Source organism: Ipomoea triloba, chromosome 15 (assembly GCF_003576645.1).
Source record: "Ipomoea triloba cultivar NCNSP0323 chromosome 15, ASM357664v1".
Classification (NCBI taxonomy): Eukaryota; Viridiplantae; Streptophyta; class Magnoliopsida; order Solanales; family Convolvulaceae; genus Ipomoea; species Ipomoea triloba.
Genome location: NC_044930.1, coordinates 11,536,605 through 11,543,710, shown reverse-complemented (window position 1 = coordinate 11,543,710; position 7,106 = coordinate 11,536,605).

Here is a 7,106-nt window from a genome sequence, read left to right as displayed (position 1 = left end):
GGTACTCAACAGTTTTGAAATGATGCCTTCACATCTTTCAAAAACATAAGAATCATGTATCAATGATGAGCCTTAATAAATTGTTAATACACATATTTTAAGGTTAATACTTGTTAATAACTAAGTTCGAATAGGTACTTATCTTAACACATGTTTTTTACACAGGGGTAACTGGAAGGTTAAGTGTTTTTGGAATTTCAATCACATTGGAGCTGAGAAGATTCATGTTTTGAGACGTGTAATATGATTTAAGATCAGTTAGTTACTAATTTTTTTAATATTATACTTTGCTTGATTTTCGATTGTATATGAAATGATTATTTTTAAAAATGCCGTTAAATTACATATTTTTTACGGTTGCTCAATGCCATATAAACATGTGTTCAAAGTTAATTATTTCCATTGCAGTTTTATTTTATTTTTTTTCTCGAAAATGTAATAGTTGTTGATTTTTTTTGATCCGATAGGTTAATATTACTATCCAATACTTATCAGTTGATATTAGTATAAAGAGTCAGTAGTACTGCTTATCAGTTTAATTATTTTTTGATAGAAGTAGTTAGTAGCAACAAATTTGTGGTCCAACAACTTGATAGAAGTATACATAGAAGAACTCTGATAAAAAAAAAAACTGTCGTATACTTATATTTAAAACTATTTTCTTCACAGGTTTACATCTAACCAATTATTTAGTCCCAATAGTTAGTAGATTTATGGTTTCAGTAACTTAAACTTTTACGTTTACAGGAACATGACCATGGAATTTGGTTCTGGTTGAATACAAAGCTTGAAAGGTTAGTATCCGTACCTTTGAAATAGTTTTCCTGTGTGAGTTAACTATAAGTATTCTTGATTTTATAAGCTCTTTTGACTGTGATTCATATTACCAGATTAATTTGGAAACATTTATATAAGTTATTGAATTTTAGATAGTATGAGATTTGAATTATAAGTCTTACTTGAACATGTGTGATTCTGCATTTTTATTTTTACAATAAAATTGAAATACAAAGTGTTACAAACCTAAACATTTTCTAATCTAAATACAGAAAAAAATGACAAAAACTGCAATTCTATTTGGCTATATATGTTTATTCATGCCCACATGTCTTACATAGCAAAGATCTAAACTACAGTTACGTACAACAATTTTGTAATAAAAATGTATTATGCAGTTCCAAGCAATTTGATTGACTGATAGTTTGATTCAATCTTCAACCTTCAATCTTGATATCTTGATTACAATACCATTAGACTTGCATATCTTGATTCCTGCATAAAAAAATACCCAGTTCTACAAACAGTGCAGTTTAAGGTCTAGCTAGAACACAAGTTTAGGAAAACAGGCATGTGATTAGACCAAAAACTGATTTTTAGCTTACAATAAATATCAGCTACAATCTGTAATGTTTGCCATCAGGAAGTTTTGTTTGTCACAAATAAATACCAAATGCCTCAGAGCATTTGATGCCCAAAAATGCATGAACAATGTTCCTGGCCAAACAAATACTGTTATTATCCTTGTAATCACAGCAAAACACCAAAACCTTGCCTAATAAAACCACACCTATCTGCCTCATCACATAGATAACCCAGTGAATGAATTCATCTTCTGTTTTAAATTAGTTTCTAATTGTTTACCTCATTAAAATCATCATCCCTCACTTAAGCTGCTCCATGTGGTTTTGGTATATGAGAATGTATAACAGTGCCCTCTCCATGTGGTTTTGGTATATGAGAATGTATAACAGTGCCCTACAGACAGAAAATGTTAAGAGTTTTCTAGAATGCTATTTAAAAAAAAAAAAAAAAAGTTAAAAGAAGATACAAAGCTTAGCAAATGTGCAGGTGTTCTCAATCCTTAGCCTCAACACAACTTAATCCTTAAGCTATTGCCTACTTCATCATGAATGTTTTCCCAACATGACCTATGCAGCTTCACCATTTACATCCACTGTGCAGTTAGTCACATATGGAAAGCAGAGATCAAAATCAACAACAGGTATTATTTCATTGTACCTTAAAGCTTCTTTCTCTTCTTTCTCTTGCCCAGAATGGTAGTTTATCCCTTCATCATTTTCATTCTTATTTCCTGACTAAATACAAAATAAACTGACCCTTTTGATTCAAAAGAGAAAACTATGAGAACAAAAATAAAAGATATTAGAGTACAACCTGAAAGATTTAAAGGTAACCATGTATCTTTAGGAAAATTTAGATATTCATGATTTGTAACGTAGAGGACCATAAATAGAAATATATCATAATTTTTATGGGCAGTCAATATTTAATGTTCTGCAGTTTCTCAAGCTTATTCTTTTTTCAAGAAAAAAAAAACAATATAGATCATAAGGATCCAGAAATAATACATGTGAAAAAGTGATATTAACATTACCTCTTTGTCATGAAAAAATGCATTCTTTGCTCTTGCTTGTGGTGCTTCAACTCGGACCAGCCGAACTCGAATAGCTCTCCTTGTGTGCACAGTGCTAATGTGGCTGCCTTTGTTCATACCTTTTAAAAAAATCATGGGGATGTAATTGGAAGGCCATGGATGTTACCAGGATCTATCTTTGCTTTGCTTTAAAATGAATAGGACCTGTGATAAAGAATCAACAAAAATTCGTTTTAAAAACACCTGCAAAACAGAACAGCCCTATTACTAAGGAACGAAATATCATTATAATCAACTACCATGCTTTTGCAGGTGTATACCTTTCTCTTGGTAGGGTCTGATTCTGCCGGCTGTTTCCTCCTCTCTGGTTGGGTCTCTGATTGGGCTTCTGGCTTGTGGCATCTCTGCATCTAATACTGACAGAGATTTGGAAGTATTGGTTGTGATATGACATTTATTTATAGTGTTGATTTAGATGTAAATACTGATTTTGAATTTTAAATTCATCCGTAATCAATTAATGTTAGACAATTAATGTTAGTCTTGTAGATTGTAAAAATAGTTATTGGAATTTGTAAGCATGCTTTGTTTGTTGCAGAAGATGTGAACACAATAAATGCATTCATACCTTCTAATCTCTTTTTACTGATAATTTTACAATTTATCAAAACTACGTAGTTTTGACTGGGCGGGAAAACGAAAATATTTTTATTTTTCAGAAATGTGTGGCTTTTATATATATAGATATAGATAGATATAGATATCATTCATATGAAGTAGAGACAGATACGGGTGTATATTTTGCATAATTGATCCTCACTTCGGGAGTCACCTCGGGAATTATACAACTGCTTTAATTTTCAATCAAAAACCATACTTCTACTTAACATTTAATTTGTCTCCACTGAAAAAAATTTTCAGTTCATCCTGTATAGGAATATTGTCATATACACAATAAAGGGATATTTTGACATGATTATCGATTTTTAAGTAAATTTATGCTTTAGTTGTTTTTTCTTAATTATATTGCTTGTTTGGTTAATTTTTGTTATTTGTGTTGTGAAAAAAAAAAAACAATTACTATTATTTTGTTGTAAGAGAGGTAGTTTATTATATATGTTTCTTGTTATATGTTCCAATAGTATTATCACCCATAGAAGCAAGACAATTAGCAAATTGTTTCAAACTATTTAATCTCAAATTGTTGGTCAGGCGTATCACTTTACAATGATTCCAATGATAAATTTATATTGCAGAGACAATTTCTTGTCTTGATCCTTTTGTCACCACTAGTAAAATTTGCCTAGAGTTGCTACCGAATACCACAGTTTTAGCACAATCTTTATTCACAAACCACAATGCATCTCTCATTATTCAATCCAAAGCCTAAAAACAATACTTGTATATCATTGGTACTTCATCCTAAATTATCAATTTAGCTTGAATAATGAGTTCTACTAATTGACTACTTTGATTAATATTGCATGTATCGTAGAGTCTTCATTGATATAGATCGGTATAAGTTGTGCGTGAGTCTTCTAGAGTGTGTTGTGCGTCTTCCTGACAAAAGCAAAGATGCTATGCCACTGGATGCCACATCAATAACAATATGACTTTTTACTCTAATATAAGTTGATAGTATCCCCCAAAGAAATGTTTTAGCTGTACCACCATACCCATAAACAAAATACAATATGCTCTTGTTTGAATAAACATATGGAATAACACCATCATAGATCGATCTTTGCTCTTGGGTTAGTTTTGAATTGAGTATGTTGCTCTTTTCAGAAAGGGAATCACGATTATATGATACTCTTTCCAAATCAACTGATTCTCAAGTCGTAACAATAATTCCTACATGCATTAATGACATGTTTGGATAATTTTTCAAATTCTTATTGTAAACCCTAAACCCTAAAACATGTTTGGATAATTTTTCAAATTCTTATTGTAAAGTAATAACCGCATGTTTGGTTCACGAAATGAATTTGGAGGGAATAAGAATACTATTCCATGGGAATGAAATAGGTAAGGAATAGAATATGAATTGTATTTTATTGTTTGGTTCGCTGAACTAATAGAGACTTTAGAATTGTATTTCAGCGTTTGGTTGGTTGAAGGAATAGAAATAGAATATATGGTTAAAAGACATAAATGTCCTTCTACAGTTATTATTATTATTATTATTATGATTATGATTATGTGTCATTTTCTCCACTGTTGCCTCTTTGTCGTTCTAACTTTAGATTTTACGTATTTCAACTTTCACCTAATCAAGGAAATCAGTTTCCCCAATTTGTTGGAGTGTGGTAATCGGATCCGACCGGAAAAAATGGTTTTCACGATTCATTCCGACGTTTGCTTTGCGATTTAGATTGCCGTCGCGACGGTCAACCCCAACAGCACCGCCTGCTAGGTAGAGAGCGTTGAAGCTAAAAAGCTGTCGAGCAAGCCTTCGGTGTGCACCGCCGATGAGCTCCACTACGTCTCTGCTAACAATTCTGACTGGCGGCTCGCTCTCTTTTACTCCTTGCATTGGCAGGTCAAATTCATTGTTAAAATTTGTGTATATGTTGATATACAATTTAAGATAAGTATTCTTCAGAAACTTTTTAGTTTGTTTATTTGTTGTTGCTGAAATATTGCGTATTTTTGTTTTCAATTTCTTTGGATTTAGGCTCCAAAGAGAAATCATCAGTTGCTGCTGTTATATATATATATATAATTTCAATTTAATGTAATGGCGGAAGTGAGATGAGATGTGATGACAAAGAGAAAGATGAACGTAAAAAGTTTAGATATAAAAAAGGGTAAAAAAGAAAAAAGAATAAAAAACATATTCCCGAAAGGTCAGTAATAGGTTAGGGGGTGCCAATAATAGCCATTCCTTGCTTATTCTGTGAACCAAACAGCCTGTAAGAGCTTTTTATTTCTCACAAAATAATATGTTAATTTCTTTATATTTTTGCCTTTTTTTTTTTCTAAAAATTCTCACAAACTAAGTAATGTAATATGAATACCTGGTTGGTTTAATAATTTTCGCCGATTGTATTGAACTTCTTCAGTGAGATGCTGTCATATCTCGTTCCACATAGATTTAGGCCTACCCATTGTGTTTGCCATTAAAATTGTGACAAACAACTTTCTTAGTGAATATGAAGTTGACCAATGGCTAACTTCCTTAATTGCATCAATGTACTCAAGATCATCATTTAGTAGCCAATTACATGTTCAAAAGTGTTGTATTATATTCCATTGTATGTTCTTATGTGTTTAAAACTTTGAGGTCCTCGAACTATGTTCAATAGACACATAAGATAATACAACTCATACTGCCCGATGGTACATAAAAGATACGACCAATTCCAAAATCACGTTGCCTTAGTTGTCATTGACGTATATTTTTTTCCAAACAAATTTATTTGGCATCTCAATATAACTAATTAACAATTTCACTTCAGAGTTTGTCTATTCAAAATTGTTTCAACGTCTTCATAGTCTTGAAAGAATATTGAACTAAGTCTCTTTATTACTGGTGTTCTACATTGAATGTCATTACTTAGTAGTCGCCAAGTAGTCTAAGAAGATGACACATATCTACAATCATGGTATATGTTGATCTCATCCACCACATCAACACCATCAACATTTGTTGAACTTTGATAAAATTTTGTAATCATTCGATTATTTCCTTTGTTAACATACTGAATAAGTATTTGATCGATCTAAATTGGTTGTACCATTCTACATTTAAATGTGCTTTGTACATTATAATTTTAAAATTTTTGTAGATTTTTTCTTCTCAAATATAAATAGTTGAATTTCAATTTTTTTTTTCTATAAACTCTGAATGTTTTCTCTCTTTATTTAAACTCTATTTTTCTCCCTATTTAAACTTTATAAACCTTATACAACCAATTCTACATTTAAATGTGCTTTGTACATTATAATTTTAAAATTTTTGTAGATTTTTTCTTCTCAAATATAAATAGTTGAATTTAAAATTTTTCTTTCTATCAACTCTGTATGTTTTCTCTCTTTATTTAAACTCTATTTTTTCTCCCTATTTAAACTTTATAAACCTTATATTTAAATTCAATAAATTATTTTTTCTTTATTATATTTTCTTCATACCTAAATTCTACCAATTTTTTTCTCTCCTAAATTTTACAATCTTCCTCTAAAAATTTGCAATAATATTATTTTTACTTCATTGTTGCTTGTATATTTTGATTTTTTTTTCTATGAACTTTTTATCCCTAACTTTTGAACTTTCTCTAAAAACTTTTTCTCCCTAAATACATAAACAAAAGAACATTTTCATCTATCATCGTCGAATTTTATTATATGTTTCATAATATCCATATAAATACTTGTATATTTTGATTTTTATTCTTTTTATATTTATATTCATTTTTTTTTTTAATTTTTAACAACAGGCTACTACGAATAGCGAACTACAATTGCAATTGCAAATAATAGCTTTTGCTAGATACCTAGTAATATATCAAGTTTAATTTTTATATATATATATATTTTGGTTCAGGTGTGGCCGTGCTCTCCCGTGCGGTCGTGCTCTCCCGTGCGGCCGTGCGGTCACACACCACTCAATGTTACGAAATACACCACTCAATGTTAAGAAACACACCACAGTGCATATTTGTGTGGTGTGTTTCTTAACATTGAGTGGTGTATTTCGTAACATTGAGTG